General features: G+C 40.4%; 1 long non-coding RNA gene across 1 annotated transcript; it reads right to left on the reverse strand.

Moving 5' to 3' along the window:
• Nucleotides 1-645: 645 nt before the first annotated feature.
• Nucleotides 646-19833, reverse strand: LOC134739474 (uncharacterized). The gene is made up of 3 exons (XR_010126154.1): nucleotides 19792-19833; nucleotides 19181-19379; nucleotides 646-1335 (listed from the first exon to the last, which is right to left on the reverse strand). It is a non-coding gene; the product is annotated as an uncharacterized LOC134739474 (long non-coding RNA).
• Between the last annotated feature and the right edge of the window lie 275 nt (nucleotides 19834-20108).

Genomic DNA, 20108 nt, shown 5'->3' on the forward strand with positions numbered 1-20108 from the left:
ACTGAATCGGCAGAAGAGCCCAGCTGCACCCCGAAGTGGCCACTTCTGAGAGCCTGTCGACAGCTTTATCTTGGCCCAGTGCCTACCCCTCTTTTCAGCACGTTTTTGACTTCCCAGCTATCCACACCCCGTGTTGGTTTAGAAATAAAAGGTTGCTGTTATCTTAAGTGAGCGATTTAGCCCTTATTTAAGCATTTCTTTAAAAAAAAAAAGTTCCATCAGCATGCTGAGGAGCAGCATCCCGGTCTTCCTTTTGCTGCTGATTCTCCAGGAGTCTCGGGTCAGCAATTTCAGCTCCGTCTGCCTCAGTTTCTGCATCCGGGCTTAGGGATTAGGGGCAGGGGAGGAGGAAGTGATGGCTACATTAGCAAAGTGCTTTCTACCATTTCATTACTCCACTAGCGTCTTCCTTCCTTTCCTCCTCACTAGGGTATTTTGAGAACTAATGTGATAATGGTCTGCAAGTGGTTGGAAACCCCTCAGAGAGCATTAGTACCCAGGACACTGGTCTCACTTCCTCCTAAACTAATTCCAGTTATCAACAATGCGCACACACATTCAGATCCGAGGAGTGACCTCACTTGGAGACTTGGCGGCCAAAGCCACACACATTGCCTCACAGCCATTGATCACAAGCGACATCCACATTATCTACCAGTTTTATTCTAATCTTCAAAGCAAATATACAGCAATTCTGCATGATCCCAAGAACTGCATATTTTAAAGTGACAAATAATAAATAAGTAAATAAATAAATAATAGAAAATCACTCAATTCTGATCTGGAAACAAGAGGCTGCAAAATGTACTTGCAGTAAGCGTGCTTTTAAAAATCCAAATTCACATTGAAAAAAATCTATTTGTGTGCAGATCAATATATTCATAAGGAATGCTCCACTTCCTGTGATGTGTGCCTCTGATAAGGATACCAGAGTAAAGGGAGTTTACTTGGAACTGTATAACATGAAAGGAAAAAGACCTGGTTCTTTAACAATCTTGTAGAGATCAACTTAATTAACTGATCAATTTGGAGTGGGGCAGGTTAGAAAATCCATTCAAGTATCGCTGATGAAATTGACAGGTAAGTTTGGTCCAGATAGGCGGGGAGAAGGGAGAAAGAGAAAGACAGAGAGAAATGAATCTCATGCAAATAATTCCTTCCAGGTCTCTGGTTGGTAGATTTGGAGGACAGCCCCCTCTCCAGTTTCACAGCTTTGCAAAATTTAACTGTTTCTCTGTGTTCCGCTGAAAAACTTCATTTCAGAATCCGGCAAATGATTTTGTCTTCTGTTCATTTGTGCTAGGAATTTAGAGACTGACATCCGAGCAGTGCAGGCTGTGGGAATTAGGGAAATAATGTTAGAGCTATTTAGATTTCTGCTTTTCATTCAACAAATATAAGGGGAAGACTTTAAATATTAGATGGAGGAAATAAAATATGGATAAAGAGGTATTCAGACTAGGTCTTTATGGAATAGCAATTGCAAACCCTTTCCAAGTCTTTCTCCTAATTGCTCCTTGAATATTGAGGCTGCCTCTTTTAGTTTCTGTGGCTAAGTTCACCTCTGTAGGATTATGTCAGGCAAAGAACTATGAACACAAACAGCTCCCATTAGGGCTCTCAGTCCCAGAGGTCCTGACAGCTGGGAAGTGTTGCAAGTAAACTATTACAAATAATGGAGAATTGAAATTTATCAATTATTTACTACACAGACTATAAGCAATATTTCAGGGTTATTACCATGAGAATACCTCTCATTCACTCACATTCCAATTTGATTTTACTTCCTTTTTCCTGTCTTTTGGACCACAGATCCACAGAACTGAATTAATTCTACTCTTTAGTGCATGGTACACTCATGGATTCATAAAATGCCCTTCAAAAGTGCTGCTGTTTTCCCTCCAACTCGCTCATCCCACTCTGATTCCCCCTCCTCCAGATCCCCTTACTCCTATCTTTATGTAGATATATGGACATCCTTGAATAATATATAATATTACTTTGTGTGTGCATGTTTAATATCTAATTTACAAAAGGCAATGGGCTATAAATCTCATTCTCTCTGTTACTTTTTTCATCCAGCTCTGTTTTTTGGAATATCTCCTTGCTGTTATATTGAAATCTAATCATTATTGCTGACTGCCTTGCATCCAGCAGAGTTGCTTCCTCCATTGCCCTAGGGATGAACACCTCAGTTGACTCTACCCCACACACACACACACACACACACACACACACACACACACGCATAAATGGTGCTGCAAGGACCACCCACGGAGATGGCCCCTCACAGATCTGTGCAGGTCTGTCTCTGGGGGCTGCACTAGGAGTGGGATTGCCAAAGCATAGGATATTACACTCCCACCAGCAGTATCAGAGGGCTCTCTTTTCCCCACATCCCTTTCAGCACTTGATATTAATAAGGTTTCCAATTTCTGTCAATCTAATTATTTTAAAGTGGATCATGTTATAATTTAAATTTGCATTTCTCTGATTACCAGTGAAGTGGGTATCTCTTCACATGCTTAATAGCAATTTAGGTTTCTCCTTCTACAAACTGCCCATATCCTTTGCCCGTCTAGCTCTTATGTGAATTTCCAATCCTTTTTTTGCCAATCTGCAGGAGTTCCTTGGGGCATCAATTCCTTATTGATTTTAGACACTGTGAACAACTTTCTCCATGCCATTGGACAGGCAGGTTAACTGTTTTGAACTGAAATCTTTAATGTTTTAGATAGTCAGACCCATCAATTTTCCCCTTATGGTTTATGTTGTTTGGGTATTGGTTAAAAAATGTGCAGAAAACTACAAAGCCACAAAGATAGATGCCTATAGACTCTTCTGTAAGAATTGTGTCTTTTCCCTTCATACTTGGGTCCTTAGTCCATTTGAAATTTATTTTTATCTATATCGAGAGGTAGGCATCCAGCTTTGGTTTTTTCCATAGTGAGTCATTTATCCCAACACTATTCACTAAGTGATCCAGCTTCCTCCCAAGGATTTGGGAAACGGCTCTATTGTATACCAGTTTCCCATGGATACATGATTGGGTGTCCAGGTGCATATTTCATTTTTTGGTCAGTTTGTCTATTCCTGCACCACTACCCCACAGTTTTATCATGGTAGTTTTGAAATATGTCTTAGCTAATGCGTTTTCTTAAGTGAGAGAGAAGGGTAGGGTTGTATTAGTGGACTAGGAATGGTACAGAATCCCACAGCCTCTCTCATCCTTGTCATAGCCCATAATTCCCATATTAGGTCATTCATGGGAAGGGATCCTACATGAAAATTTCGTCTGCAATCTATGTCAAAATGGAGCAGGGGAAGCTGAAACATCTAAGAGGTCACCTGTTTGCCGTGCACAATATCCTGGAATTAAATTCCGCAGCTTTCAAAATAAGAAAGCGTGTCAATATTTTTTTACTCTTTAATACCTTAAGAACCTAGAACACAATTCTTCTGTGGAAATCACAGAGCTTCAGGAGTTATTTCATTGGATTGCCAAGAGTTCCTAAGCGAGTAATGTGTATGCAGCAATTGAGGGGCAAAGTGGTTAATAATAAGCCTCACCCCAATAGCTACTAACTAGTTTTACTAATCTGTAGTGGAACTGAAACTAGAACCCAGATCTCCTGAGAGTTCCTCTTCAACTTTACAAACACATGTCTAATGCTCCCTGTGTGCTAGGCATCGTTACATGGAGTAGAAGAATTAGTTAATAGACAAAGTCTCTGTCTACATATTATTCAATCAGTGACTTGCCTGGGCCCTGGCTTTTTACTCTGAATCATGGAAGAATGGACCTGTTATGAAGTTATGAAGATATTTAGTCTATCCTATCAGCCAGAGGTCAATTCAAATACATTTTACATAGACGGGCTGACAATCAGCTAAAAATTCCAAAGAGACTCTGCTGTGGTGGATTAACTGGCCAAATATAGACCTAGTCTATCACTCAGATGAGACAAAATGGTATGCCAAAAATGTCCTTCCAGAACAGGAATTAGATTAAAGCTACATTAAGGTTTCTGGATAGTCAACAGTTGAGCTGTTTCCAGCTAAGGGAAAAAACAGAATATTCAGGCTCAGGAAAGAAAGAAAGAGAGAGGGAGGAAGGAGGGAAGGAGGGAGGGAGGGAAGGAAAAGGAAATGAAAAAACTGATGCTCAGTTGGGAATACCTAGGAAAAAGGCAGGATGTAACAGGGGCAGAGACATCCTGAAAGTCTTCTCCTTTCCTCCTCTCTGGCTTTACCAGAATCTCATTTTGAGCCTGAATTACTTATGAGTAAATATCAGCAATTAACCAGCACAAATATGGTGTAGCTGACACATAGAAAATATTCAATAATTATTAGCATTTTTAAAAGTAGACAAATATCTCTTAGAAATAATGAATTGAACAAAGGAGTACATGAAGCTTTCATTTGCAAGTGTGAAATAAACTGAACATTGTTTACATTGTCTATTTATTTTTGCTTTCCCTATAGCCAAATTCCTGAAGGAATTATTTTTAAAAAATTAGGTGTTGTTTATCATAGCAAAAAATAAAATAAGAGTAAATACAAGAAAAAGAAAACTGCCCTAAAGTTTGGTTGAAGAAATTTCAACATATTCATATTTCGATATTCTACTAAGTCTTCATAATTATTGGAAATCTTGTGGTGGATTAAGAGTAACAAAGAAAGATATTTAGACTTTGTGAAATTGAAAAAGCAGGTTAGATGATAATATAATTTATTATTGAAGAATTCAGAGCCTAGAGGCAGTCAACTTGGGTTCAGCTCCCACTTCTTCCACTTCAATAGCTACGAGGCTTCCGGCAATATTTGTAATCTCTCCCTGCTTCAGTTTCCTCACCTGCAAAATGGCAATAGAAATTAAACCTACTTCGGCTGGGTGCAGTGGCTCACACCTGTAATCCCAGCACTTTTGGAGGCTGAGACAGGTGGATCACCTGAGGTCAGGAGTTTGAGACCAGCCTGGCAAACATGGCAAAACCCCATCTCTACTAAAAATAACAAAAATTTAGCTGAGCATGGTGGCGGGTGCCTGTAATCCTCAGAAGGCTGAGGCAGGAGAATCGCTTGAGCCCAGGAGGTGGAGGTTGCAGTGAGCCAAAATCGTGCCATTGCACTCCAGCCTGGGCAACAAGAGCAAAACTCTGTCGGAAAGGAAGAAAGAAAGAAAGAAAAGAAAGAAAGAAAGAAAGAAAGAAAGAAAGAAAGAAAGAAAGAAAGAAAGAAAGAAAGAAGAAAGAAAGAAAGAAGGAAAGAAAGAAAGAAAGAAAGAAAGAAAGAAAGAAAGGAAGGAAGGAAGGAAAGAAGGAAAGAAAGAAAGAAAGAAAGAAAGAGAGAAAGAAAGAAAGAAAGAAAGAAAGGAAAGAAAGGAAGAAAGAAAGAAAGAAAGGAAAGAAAGAGAGAGAGAGAGAAAGAAAGAAAGGAAGGAAGGAAGAAAGAAGGAAAGAAAGAAAGAAAGAAAGAGAAAGAAAGAAGGAAGGAAGGAAGGAAAGAAAGAAAGAAAGAAACAAAGAAACAAAGAAAGAAAGGGAAGGAAGGAAGGAGGGAAGGAAGGAGGGAAGGAAAGAGAGAGAGAGAAAGAAAGAAAGGAAGAAAGAAGAAAGAAGGGAGAGAGGGAGGGAGGGAGGAAGAGAGGGAAGGAAGGAAGGAAGAAAGGAATTAAACCTACTTCATAGGGTTCTTGAGACAATTTAGTGAATCAATTAATACACGCCAAAGCAATCTGAACAGTGCCAGTAGATGTTAGTTATGGTGATTATTATAACAGTCTCATCTCATATCTTCCTATAGAGAAATGTCTGTAAAGATATACTATAAAATTTTAACATTGTTTATCTCTTGAAGGTGAGAGTATGGATTTATTTTTCTTCTTTCTGCTTATCTGCATTTTTCTAATTTTCCCAGACATGAAAATATATTGATTTTCTAATAAGGAGCAACAAGTTATTTTTAATTTGTGAGAAAAGATCTATGAGATTGGTAGAGGCAGGGAAGAATGGCACATCCACACCGTCAAGAGCTTCCTGCTGACAAACAGCATGGCAGTGAGGATGGTGCTGGGTTACATCCCCAAATAAGTAGGGGGTGAAGGGCTGAGGAAGGGAATAAAGGAACGTTGGAGAGAGTGACATTCTCCTCCTCATTTTTTATCTCACACTCAAGGTTAAGGTTCAATACAGCAGCAAAGTGAATAAAGAAATGAAGTGCTGTGAGAGGGCACAGGGACAAACATTGAGTGGCTCTGGAGTTTTGAAAGGCATTGGATAATTTCACCGCCATTAATAACATCTGCAGTCCTGCCAAGCAGGCTAATGGCAGGGGTAATTAGAGCCTGTACTCTAAGAGAGATGACTGCTTGTCAGAGCAGGAGAGCAGGTCCACCCCAGGGGCCACTGCCCAGGGGTAGTCAAGGCCAGGAGGGGGCAGGGCCTTGTCAGGAAGGACCCTACCAGATCACAGGAAAGAGATGACCCAGACTGGCCTCTGTGGGAAGATTCTTAGCTCACAAAGGAAATAGGGGGTGTCGGGGCAGTTCAGGGCTTGGTCTAAATATAAAGCTGGTCCATACAAATATCCTGTCATGAAATACTTTCATACTTCACATATCCAGGATTTAGGCTTACAGAAAGATGTTCAGTTCAAAGAAGTTGTGAAATCAATAAGTTTTGTCATTAACCAGTGATTACCCAGCCATCATTATGCACTGGTAGAGTGATTTTCTAGTCACTCAGGCTAAGAAGTGGCCATTTGAAGACTTAATCTTTCTTCATGGACAAGGAAAGGAATGGGTTTAACATGAGGATTTTGGTCTTTCCTTGTCTCTAAATCAAATTAAGTTGTTCAGTTTTTTAATAAAGATGACCAATGTATTTTTTCTAAAGGTTTTGTTATGAAATACAAAGATTTATTTTTGAAGTGAAGATTTCCATCTGGATAAGTCTCAGAAAGAATCCTTGTATCCATGAGATGGTTCCCTACTGAGGATGCCAAAGGGAAACACTTGCAATGCCACTTAGGGATTTGTCCCAATAATTTCACTTAGGCAAAAGTATTTCAAATGATTATTTCAGTAGACTTCTATACAAGTTTACTTGTTTGGAGATATAGACCCCCCAATGCAATGCTGCACAATTTTAAAAGACACCTAACCAACTTCCACTTATACATTTCAGATTGAACGAGAGTGTTTGTATTAGTCTGTTCTCATGCTGCTAATAAAGATATACCTGAGACTGGGTAATTTATAAACAAAAAGAGGTTTACTGGACTCACAGTTTCACATGGCTGGGGAGGCCTCACAATCATGGCAGAAGGAAAATGAGGAACAAAGACACGTCTTACATGGCAGCAGCCAAGACAGCATGAGCAGGAGAACTGCCCTTTATGAAACCATCAGATCTCATGAAACTTATTCACTATCACAAGAACAGCACAGGAAAAACCACCCCCATGATTCAATTACTTCCCACCAGGTCCCTCCCACAACACATGGGGATTATGGGAGCTACAGTTCAAGATGAGATTTGGGTGGAAACACAGCCAAACCATATAGTGTTTATCACATATTTCCCCCGGAACCCCTCTGAAATGATAGAAAAGGAATTGAAGATGTTTACAATCACACATGTTAAAAAAAAGAAAAAGAAAAGGAGATGAGAGCAGGCTACTGATGCCAATTAAACATTACAAGCTGGATGAGACCTGGAACATTCTTTTCCAGGAGTATGACAGACTAGACTTTGTGGCAAGCTCTATTGCCCAAATATACTGAGTTCCTTGTTAAAATACATTTAGCAAATAAAAAGAGACAAGGTGGGAAATATGAGGGAGAGGTTAAGAAAACTGGAAGCCAAAGTGAGAAGGTGTGATAGAGCCTTACAAAGAGATAATGAAGAAAATGGAAGAGGTGTAAATGTTCCTGAACAAATGAAAAGTATCCATCTACTGATCCAGGAAATAATCCATTTTAGATGAAATTCACTAATATTAGTAACATGCTACTTTTCTTTATTTGAAGGTGCATTCATTAGTGTTCATTTTATTATTAGGCTTTTAACATGTAGATACAGCAGGTGTACTCTTTTTAATGTCTTAAAAATTACATACTATAACAAATTAAAGTATTGGCGTAAGTGCTGAGTTAGGCTTCAGTTTTATGAACTTTGCTAAGCTCCTATAAAAAGATCCAACAACAAGTTAGTCTATGAGAGTGTAGTCTTAGAGGTTAATGATTTTGCCCCTCCTTGTTTTCTGTTTTCTCCTTTCAGAACCAATATTTGTATATTGGATTTCTTGATTGATATCACATTTTCTTATCTTTTCTTTGCAATTTTTTATCTTTTTAATTCTGTTTCCTGAAAGAGTTCTTCAATGTTTATCTCCAATCCCTTCTATTCAGGTTTTAAATGTCTGCTATAATGTCTGAATTTCTTTAAATGTCTGAATTTCATCTAAGATGGGTTGTTTCCCAGATCAGTAGATTGATAGTTTTCACTAGTCCAATAACATTTATATTTCCTCCATTTTCTCTATTATCTCTTTATAAGACCCTGGAAAGTCTTAGAGGTTGGAAGCACCACATACACCAGAAGACTGGGATGAGGGGTGGGGCTGAAAACTAGAAGATTGGTTAAAAGTCTGTATAAGGAGTAATTGAGCCTGGATTCTTTCCCTCTATATACTAAGCAAGATGGCTGGTCCTCCTCTATTCCAAAGACTGTAAGTTTTGTCTCAGGAGAAATTGAGTTGAAAGAGCTCTAACCTTGACACCAAACATAACTGAAAGCACACTGGATTCGGTGACAACCTCTCTCCCATTCCCACACATGTTTATTATTATTATTACCACTCCAACCTTAATTCCCAGAAAGCAGATTAGAAATGTGGTCTCTGGAGAAAAAGACTGATGACTGACCCCATTCCCCCAAATCTAAGAACCCTTATTTCTGGGGGTTCCCTAATGCAGCCAGCAAGTCCCCAATATTTGTCCTATTGTGAAGAAAGTCTCCTCTCTATAAGCCTTATCCCTCTCCTACCCAGTTTCTGGTCATCTCTTTTGTGTCCCAGTCTGAAATGTAAAGAGATGGCCATGCGTTAACAGACATTTGATGAAAGCTCCCAATATGAAGGCCATACATCAAAACGAACAATTTGTTGGGGGAGACGGGGAAGAAAGTAGGAGGGAATAGAATCAAGGCAAGTACTGAGGAAAACTACGATGGTAACAAACTATAATTAATATTGAAAGATAAGGGATAACATTGCATCTATGAAGCAAGAATTAAATGTTATAAAATGGAACATCCAGAGAAAGAGAAACAGTTTTTTAAAATTAGAAACATCATAGCAGACATCTAAAAATTCAATAGAAGGAACTGGATGATAAAAGTAGAAGAACTCTTTCAGGAAATAGAATTTAAAAGATAGAAAAATACAGAGAAAAGAAAAGAAAATATGACATCTATCAAGAGGTCCAACATGCAAGTAATAGGGACTCCAAAAGGAGAAAACAGAAAACCAAGCAAAATTATTAAACACAAATTCCCCATATTTAAGGGTACATGTTTTCCGTTGGAAAAGGACCCTTGAGTATCAAGTAAAATGAATAATAAAAAGATCCACAACAAGTCACATTGAGTGAAATTCCAATATAAGCAGAGATAAAGAGAAGAACTTAAAACAGATGGTGTAGGGAGTAGGGGGAATAGGTCATATATAAAAAATTAGAAATGAGAATGTTATTAAACTTTCAACAGCCACAGTAAAACCTCACAAACAGTGGAGTGATGCTTTCAAAAAACTAAACAAAAAATTATTTGTCACCTATAGTTATACACCTAGTCAAATTCTCAATCAAATATGAGAATAGAATGAAGGTTTATTCAAACATGCGAGTTTATTTTGCATGCATTCTTCCTAAAAAAATTTATGTCCCAGTAAAACAGTAAGTCAATAAAGTAAACCAAGATGGGAACTAAGAAAAAGTAGAGTCTAAAGTTGTAGAGAAATAAAAAGAATTCCTAGGATGTTGGGAAATCAAGCAGTAGAAATAGAGGCATGTTATTTAAAAATTTAAGAATTACTGTAAGAAGGCCAGGTGCAGTGGCTCACACCTGTAATCCCAGCACTTTGGAAGACCGAGGCGGGCAGATCACGAGGTCAGCAGATTGAGACCATCCTGGCTAACATGGTGAAATCCTGTCTCTACTAAAAATACAAAAAATTAGCCAGGCGTGGTGGCGGGTGCCTGTAGTCCCACCTACTGGGGTGGCTGAGGCAGGAGAATGGCGTCAACCCAGGAGGCGGAGCTTGCAGTGAGTCTAGATCCCGCCACTGCACTCCAGTCTGGGCAACAGAGCGAGAGCCTGTCTCAAAAAAAAAAAAAAAAAAAAAGAAAGAATTACTATAAGAAGAAAAAAAACCAGCCAAAAGACTTGAAAGTGGTTGCTTCGGGGGAATGTAACTTGGAGTTGGGAAGGGGTAGGGTCTACTATTTGATTTTTTAAATCTATATGTATATATTACTTTAAAATATTTAAGTTAAGAAAAATGTATCTCAAGACTAATCTAGAACACTCTGGAGCCTAGTTTTTTTTTTAAGCATCAGCTACAGTTTATTTTTATCCATTTCAGTTCTTAATTTAAGCAATGAAGCACAGAGAAAAATTGGAAACAGTAAAGAAATGGGGAAAAAAGAAACCACATTATCCATAATCCTCCAACTCTATGTGACCATCCGAATCATTTTCCTTTCAATATTTTCATAGAGTTGTAGTCATGGCTTCCATATAATTATATCCTGCTTTTTTTCTCCCACATTATACTGTGATCAATTTCCAGCTTGCTATATAGCATTGTAATCATCTTTCTTAATGGCTTGACAAGTCTTTTTGATCGGACTGTCACACTCTACAAAATAGGTCACCTCTGTATTAGGGTTCTCCAGAGAAACAGAACCAATAGGAGGTATTTGTATATAAATACACACACACACAGACACACACACACATTAATTATGAGGAATTGGCTCACGTGATTATTGAAGCTGAGCAGATCAAGTCCCATGATCTGCTGTCTGCAAACTGGAGAGGAAACCGACAGTATAATTCCAGTCCAAGTCTGAAGGCCTGAGAACCAGAGGCTGAGGGTGTAAATCCCAGTCCAAGGGCAGGAGAAGACTGATGTCCCAGCTCAAGTACACAGCAGGAAGCAAAGGGGCAAATTTCTCCTCCCTCTGCCTTTTGTTCTGTTCAGGCCCTCAAGGAACTGGCTGATGCTCACCCACACCGAGCTAGATCTACTTTACGGAATTCACAGATTCAAATGCTAATTTCATCTTGAAACAACCTCAGAAATATGCCTAGAAATAGTGTTTAATCTGGGCACTCTGTGGCCCAGTCAAGTCCACTCATAAAATTCACCATCCCACCACCCTCTCCCTCCTTCACATGGTCCTTTTTTCCTGCTTTTCAGACCCTCCTAGCATGTGCTCTTCCACCAGCCTTGGCCCTGGGATGCTCTTCCTCGCTGTCACCACTCAATAAGTGGCTTAAATGCAACTCCCACAAGACCTTTCGTGACCCCTGGGCTCCAGTAAGCCCCTTTCTTTCACACCTGTTTTCATCATGGCGGTTTTCACTTCCTGACATTTTCTTTTTATTTCTTAATTTGTTTATCTAGGGCCCGTCTCCCTCAGTTGATTGTAAACTCCATGGATGCAGAAATTATATCTTTACTATATCTCACTCGAAGACCAGCACAGAGAACAGAGCTTGGCACAGAGAAAGCACTCAGTAAATATATGAGAGGTGGGGGGTGAATGAATAAGTGACTGAATAATGAATTGATGAAATGCTAACTGCTCAGGGCACAGAGAGAAACCTGAGGCTGAACAGGAATAACGCAGTTTGCTAAGCAGAGAGTCAAGAGATCTGCTTCTAGTCTTGGCTCCGCCACTCATCAGGTGCATAACTTAGAATAAGACACACTGAAGCTCTCTGTGCCTGACTTTCTCACCTGTGAAATGAGCAGGTTGGAGTAGGTGGCCTCCATCATCTGTTTTGACAATAAATACTGAGGTCTGCCTCTTTGCAAGTCCTCATTTTGCTAAAGATTTGTGTTGTGACTTTTGGAGAATAACTTTAGTTGGTTTCCCAGAAAGATGGATGAGTAGAAAATTTAGTCAAACAAATATATCTCTGCTTTTTTTTTTTTTTTTGCCCTGCATGACAACCAGCAATTAGTTTTAACATTCCTTGACTCTGTCTTTTCTTTTGTAAGAGAGTAACTGATTCATTGAGTAAGTAAATAAAGCAGCCTGAAGCTGGAGGGTGCCCTCACAAGAAACTTCCTTGATAGGCAATGATCCTGTAGGGAAACAGTAGAGAATGGTGGCTGAAAGCACATAGTCTGATGTCAGACAAACCTGGTTATAAGTAATCTCCATGCAGGAACCTGGACAGGTTACTTAGGCAGAGAGGGTTGTATAGTAGTGCCAAATGCTAGAGCCAGACTGTAGGGGGTTGGGTCCTAGCTCTGCCACTTGTTGGCTGTGAAACCTCTCATGTCTCAGGTTGCCATCTGAAAATGGAGTTAAGAAAGTACCCACTTTATAAACTTACTGTGAGGAGTAATGAATTCCAAATGCATAAAACCCCTTAGTCAGCGGGCGCTGAGAGCACACAGAGTCACCACTCTTTGGGTTTGCTGCTATTGTTGTGGTGTCATTACTTAATTTATCTAGGTCTGTTTCTTCATTCATTCATCAATGAATATTTACCAAGTGCTTTCGAAGAGGCATCCTATCACTTCATTAACTTAAGATGAGATTTCCGGGTCTCAATTATAAAATCATTAGCCTATAAGTCTGCGAGGAAGTATGTTAATATCTCTTGCAATCATTCTCAAACATGCTCCCCTGGCAGTACATCTCAGGGAAAACTGCCTTCTGGCTGTGTCAGTCATCCAAGGGAGCATGGCTCACCTGCCACGTGCAGGATTCCCCTCCCCTCTGTCATCCCACCAGAAGTTGGACCTCACTGTGCTCAGAGTCAATTCTTCTGACTCCCAGTCTGGGCCAGAACAAGCAAGGCAGGTAAATGACAAAGTGAAGGGGAAGAGAAACTCAGAGGTATAAATGGAGGCACCCAAAAAAAGAAAGAAAGAAGTAACAAGGCACTAGAATTTGTTTCCTCCTAACATATAGAGCAACTGGCAGAGATGAATTTTGGATCTGATGTTCATCTCTGCCCTCATTTTCTCTCTCATTTCCCTCACTTTCATTTCTGAGAATACTTCTGAAGCAGAGATTTGGGTCCATGATAGTGGATGAAATAGGAAAATGTTTAGAAGTAAATAATGGCAACTTTAAAGAAAGGACTATCAAAGTTGCTAACAGCATATTGATGCATTTGCATATGGAAGAATTAAATAAGTTCATAAATAAATGAGGGTAGATCTTGAGATTATAGCTATTGGATTATCCTTGGATCAATAACTAGAGCCTATCTTTGTAGAGTATTTATATTTCTCCTAGTCCATAGTCACAATTAACATTTATGATCATGGTCTGTCCAACTGCCTTAATAGGGCTTCAGAAGGAACTTACCTTCTCCTGCAAGCTTGGTCTTCTTCCATGGTCTCTAACTTCATCCAAATAAGGCATATAACTTGTAGTTTTATTCTTCACACTCCTACTCTCTCAACATATCGAAACATCAGCAAATCTTACTAATCTTAGCACACAAATACCTCTCAAATTGGTGAATATTAATTAATTTGAAATAGTTATGGTTAGCATGTTCAAAAGCATAAATTAAAAAATAAAATATAGAAAAATGAATAAGACATAATTAAGCAAAACAGGTGACTCTATAACAAGAAAAGGTGGATAGGAAAAAGAACTAGTTAGAAACATCAGAAACAAAAAGTATCATAAAATATACAAAATCAGTAGATGCAATAAAACCTAGCTTGGATGCAGTCATGATGATAATTGGTAAGTTGAAAGATAGTACTGAAGAATTCATGAGGAATACAACACAGCAACAAAGAAATACTGAGTAAGAGGAGACTTCAGAGGCATGGTGTGGTAACTTTCCTGCAAAGATGGCCACCATTAATTCCATCTCTCCCCATACACACAGGTTACTCTCCTGTCAAGAGGCGGTGTCTCCCCTCCTCTGGAATCTGGGCTGGACTTATGATGTTTTTGACCAAGAGAATGTGGTAGGGGTGATATTTAGGGCTTCTGTGGCTAGATCTTAAAAATTCTTGCCATATTCTGCCCGCGGTGCTTAAAACACTCCCTCTCAGAAGCCAGTAATCATACTGCAAGAAGCCTGAGCCACATGGGGAGCTGACTAAGACCCATGGAGAGCCAACATGTAGGTGTGCCAATGGACGGTCCCAGGTGAGCTCCCACCCATGGGATCATCAACTGTCAGACATTTTGGGCCCATGAGCTATGGGGCCAGTGAGTCATCTTGGATGTCTAACCCAGTCAAGTTTCTGGATGACTGTGCTCCAGCTGGCATCTGGCCTCAACTGCACAAGAGGTCCCAAGTGAGAACAACTCAGCCAAGTCCAATCACCCCATGGAACCATGAGCAATAACAATAAATTATTGTTTTAAGTCATATTTTGGTGTGGTTTGTGGTACAGCACTAGATAATCAGAATCTACCAAGAATAGACTGAGAAGTTCTGATTAACAATTAATAAGAAGTCCAGAAGAAAATAGAAAAAAAATGGCAGAAAAATTATATTCAAGAATATTCAAGAATTTTCCAGAATTGAGAAAGACATGAGTTCTCAGCATGAAAATGCACACCTCAAATGTCAAGCAAAATAATTAAAAATAAATCCACACCTAGTCACATTGTTGTGAAACTGCAAAGCTTAAAAGCTAACAGACAAAAAAAGCAGGTCACCTACAGAGTAATGACAACTGAAATGGCAGCAGACTTCTCATCAACATCAAGAAATGCATGATGGCAGGAAAGCAATATTTTCAGTGTTGAAGGAAACAAACTGTCCATCTATAATTCTGTACTCATCTATTTCATCATTTGAGTGAAAGCATAATAGAGACATTTTAAGAGATGCAAAGACTCAGAGAGCTACCTTTATGTTCCCTCAATAAAAGATTTAATTCTGGCTGGGCACAGAGGCTCATGCCTATAATCCCAGCACTTTGTGAGGCCGAGGCGGGTGGATCACAAGGTTAAGAGATTGAGACCATCCTGTCCAACATGGCGAAACCCCATCTCTACCAAAAATACAAAAATTAGCTGGGCATGGTGGTGTGCGCCTGTAGTCCCAGCTACTCAGGAGGCTGAGGCAGGAGAATCACTTGAACCTGGGAGGCGGAGGTTGCAGTGAGCCAAGATTGCGCCACTGCACTCCAGCCTGGCGACAGAGTGAGACTCCATCTCAAAAAAATAAAATTAAATTAAAAAAATAAAAGATTTAATTCTACAAGAAGAAATAGGAATTTAAAAAGAAAACTGTATCCATGCAACAGAAGGCAAACCTAAAGTACAAAGTAACCCACTGCAGAATGATGCATATAGTATAATACTGTTTAAGTAATATTTAAACCCCTACCAAAAGACTATGTATTGTTTATTAAAATATCCACATATAGTAAAGTTGGAAACATGGACAGAAATGATACCTACCAGCTTCAGGACAATGGCAGACACAGGAGAGGGAGCAAAGAGAATGAAATTGAGAGGAACACACAAAAGGCCCCAACGACATCTGTAACACCTATAATTCTTACTATTTGAACTCTTGTCTCTACTCAGAACTGAATAGAGTCCAGTGATTTTTTTTGAAAGAGAATTGTTTGGAGGAAATGATATCTCCTCACTCTCTGAAATCTTACGACCTGAAACTCAAGACCTATGTAGATTCAGATAAAATGGTGCGCGCTGCTCTCAGAGCCTCCTGTCTGAACCGTCACTATCCAAGCTCACTAACTGCATAGAATCAGAGCGCACAGGCTACCAAGTTTCTGTTGCTTTAAAAACATAAGGTCTTAAGCAAAATAGTAAAATGCTAACAATTTGTTAAATCTGAATGGTAGGTACTTTTGTGTTTAAATATTTCAAATATTAACAAAACAGTTTTTTACTAATAATTTGTAGAAAGCAATGCCATGGCTTTCTTTTAGAGTCACAATACAAACACAAACTGGTGGGTGTCCGTGTAGGTGACAGTACTTTGTGTTGGCCCTGCTGGGGGAGCAGTAAGGTATCGCCACTTCCTGAGCTGCTTCATCTGCATTTGGGTCCCCAGTGCCACCAGACAGAGCTGAGCTGTGCCCCCCACTTCATTCACAAATTTACAGAGTTAAGAGGAGACATTCAAAGATACATGACTATATCTAATGAAGTGAGTTCCCGGACAAGGCCAATTTTTATTTAAAAGAAAATAAAGTCCCAAGAGGAAATTTACTTAAGAAAGGTGACCCATACTTGGAAGTTGAAGGGGTATGCTGGACCAGGGGCAAGGAGAGCTAATACCAAGGTGAATGTGTAGAGAACCACAGGAACAGTGATGTGAATGTGAACATGAATCAGGGGCCACCAGGACGTCTCCTGACTAGCAACTGGACCACAGAGCCCACAGCCCACTGTGCCAGGGTGAGGGCTGGACATCCAGCCTCCAGAGGCTTGAACTGGTTCTCTGGATGGTAGCAAAAAAGGGGACTGATTAATGGACAAGTCTAATTCATTCCATGATTCTCAGGAATCTTTTGGGAGAAAAACCCAAGAGAAGTCTAAACTTCCTGCTGATTTGACAGGTGGGGCTTGGACTTTTGTGATTTGGGTATTTGAGAGGAATTATTATCTTATATTGGAGATACAGACTGCTGATGGCAAGGCTTTGGGCTATTGACTTTATCCTCATCATTTGTACACTTGGCAAAGAAGAAGCAGAGGTGGAAATATTTCAAAACAGCAGCCTATCCCCAAGCAATATTGCAGTCAGTGAGGCCTTTCGTGACCACTCTATTTAATATTGTATTCCTCCCACCACGTACTCTGGACCTGTCTCCCAGCTTTATTTTCCTTAGTAGAAGGATTACCTTAATGTTTAAAGAATTATTTAGTATTTTTTCTGTCTCTCCAACTAGGATGTAAACTCCATGAAGTCAGAAATTATCTGTTTTGTTCACTGCTGGTCTGTAAGTTTCAGAGCAGTGCCTGGCACAAAATAGAAGCTTAGTAAACATTTATTGAATGAATGACCCAACCTGTGTTTGGCTTTGGAGTGTGCTCAGACATAACACATACGTCACAAACACTCTCAGTGAGATAAAATTTATGGAAGACCATTGATTTGGACTGAGCTCCTGCACTAAACCCTGACAAACCAATCTAAAGTGAAGTCACTCATGCTAAGGCTCCATGTCACCAAACTGAAACCTAAGCTGTTTACTTTTAAGATCTGGCCTTCTGAGAAATCAGGAGAGACAGTAGCCTAACACCCAAATAGGGCCGTTTACCAAGAAACAGATTCACAGCAACCAATCAAAAGGGGCCCAGTCAACTGAGCTTGTGATAAGGGAGCCCTCTCTGCTTTAACCCACACAAGGAGAGTAACCTGAAGTGATCTGATATTAACCAATCTGCTTTTTGCAGTAGGCTATCTCCCTGTTCCTGCTCAAGTTGCTTTACAGAAACCCACTGTTCTGCCTCACCCAGTGGAGCTCCAGTCTGTTTTGTAGACTGGATGCTGCCCAGTTCATGAATCACTAATAAAAGTCACTCAGCCCTTCTCAGCAGACTCAGGGCCTCGTGCTTGCTAAATATAATGGAATCTGGAAACAGTGTACATGGAACACCCTGTTTTTGTTTTAGGCTGAAAGAAACCCTAAGGCAGGTTAGGAGAAAGCAGCCTGCCCAGACCACAGCCGTTGCCTATGGATCAGAAAGAAGCCTGGGCTGGAGTGAGGAGCAGACCCTTCCCATGGAACCCAGGGTCACACCAACTCTGAGGAGCCCAGTGACACACAAGGGCCTGGGAAGGAAGTGGCCAGGATAGACCCGCTGGGGACAGTGCCTGGCTCTCCACTTCTGCCCCATGGTGCCTCTGGGAGAGTGATCTCACCTCCTGTCCAAACCCCAGACTTCCAGTAGCTTCTCCAGCTTTTTTTTTAACTATTAAAAAAAGAGAGAGAGAGCTGGGGAGAATTAGAGAAGGCAAAAGGTGGAAGGGCAGACAGGCTGGGCTGAACCAGCGAGCGTCCTCCCAGGGGCAGCTGTGCGGGAAAGGGCCTGAGGCTGGATGTTAGCTAGAGCTCTGCTGCGATGGAACAAAAATAAAGTCCCTTTTCTGCAGGGTGGGGGATTCCTGAAACAATGTCCATTGTGGACTTCTAAAGCCTGGCTGGGGCCCCAGCTTCTAAAAGGGGTTTTGAGTTGTAACAGCAACAACAACTCGGCGGCTTTTCATGGTGATCCCTAGGCCACCCTATCCTGATGGCCTGACCTTCAAGAGGACAAGGTGAACTGTTCCCCTTATCTCGCCTTGCTTGACAGGATAGGGTTATCAGGAGGGGAATCAAGTTCAAGTTTTGTTGTTTTTTTTTTCCTCCCTTCTGGTATTTCCTACTGTACATGCTGCCAGAGGCGATGACAATGGTGGAAACTAATAAACTGTATGTATAAACTTTTTTTTTCTGGTACAACAAACACAGGTTATGAGTTTCTCTCCCTCTTTTAATCCTTGCTTAAAGTCTTTTCTTTTCCTTGCCTGTGGAGTTCAGCACTTGCCTTACTAAAGGCCTCTGCCTTTTGTTCTGGCCTGAAGCACAAACTTCAGTGGCACTTCCTTATTTAGGGCATGCTTTCTCATCTTCTTTCTGTTTCTCCTTCCCTGTGTCTGTCCCTCCCTCCCCTTCCCTTCTCCGCACCCCACTCCCCTCCCCCAAAACCAGTTTATTTGTTTGAAATTGCCAATACAGCATTTCCTACACTGACAGTGGCAACCTGAGTTATGGATTCTGAGTCTCCAGTTCACTGCACAAAGGACTCAGGGCATTTATTTCACGGGCCTCTTCCAGGTGGAGCAGGTAGGGAGACATGCTAAATAACTGACTTGCCAGAGTGTGTTCATAATACGAGTTCTCTGCGTAAACTAATGAGACTTACATAATTAAGTGCCTGTAAATCTTCCCTGATTGACGGTGTTGGTCCCTGGTTTGGGAATGTCAGGGAAGGCTGGCAGGTGGCATAGAAGGGAGGTGGGCTTGCCAGGTATCTGCATCCCTCTTCACGGCCTCCCTCTTCCAGGGATCTTCGCTACTGCCTCCACCAGCCAGAGGACCAGGCCTCTGAGCATCTCATGCCCCTGGGAGGAGAAAGGTAGGAAACAGAAATGGCCTTGCCTTATTCTGCATATCTAAAAGAAAATTACCTTAGCTCCAAACTAAAAAAAAAAACAAAAAACAAAAAACAAACAAACAAACAAAAAACAACTTCTATAGATAGACAGCACCCATCAATCGCTGGTAAATTATCACCTTCTCCCTTCACAAACACATATCCAGCCTTAATTCAGATGATCTTTGACTTAGAAGGAAGAACCCGCAGAAGGACTTTCAGATGCAGATTCCAGTAATTTTGCCACAGATTACTATAGGATGGTAGGTGATCTTCAACACAAATAATTCCTCAGTTTAGACTGAAACCACCAGAGAATATCTGAATAAACACAATATTTGTCTCCAACAGCTCAGCTCTCTTTGGCTGCACCATCTCACCTGTAGCTGTGCTGTCACTAAGGCCTGGCTGGGAGGAGAGAGCTGGGTGGATCCATCTCTGCCTTGCTGTGTGGGATTGGGCAAGCCACTTTCCCTCTGGGCCTGTGTTTCCTCAGCTGTAAATTAAAAATTAAACTGAATTATTTCTAAGATCCCTTCCATGTTTAAAATTCTATGAGCCTGAGATGAAATTTGACGACTAGTATCCAAGTCCATTAATGATTGTTAATCCCTAGACATCCCCACAAGAATATGAGCTACCGGTGACTTCAATACTTTTATTAAATATATATATATATAATTGAAATATAATATAT

This window comes from Pongo pygmaeus, chromosome 3, assembly GCF_028885625.2.
Source record: "Pongo pygmaeus isolate AG05252 chromosome 3, NHGRI_mPonPyg2-v2.0_pri, whole genome shotgun sequence".
Taxonomy (NCBI): domain Eukaryota; kingdom Metazoa; phylum Chordata; class Mammalia; order Primates; family Hominidae; genus Pongo; species Pongo pygmaeus.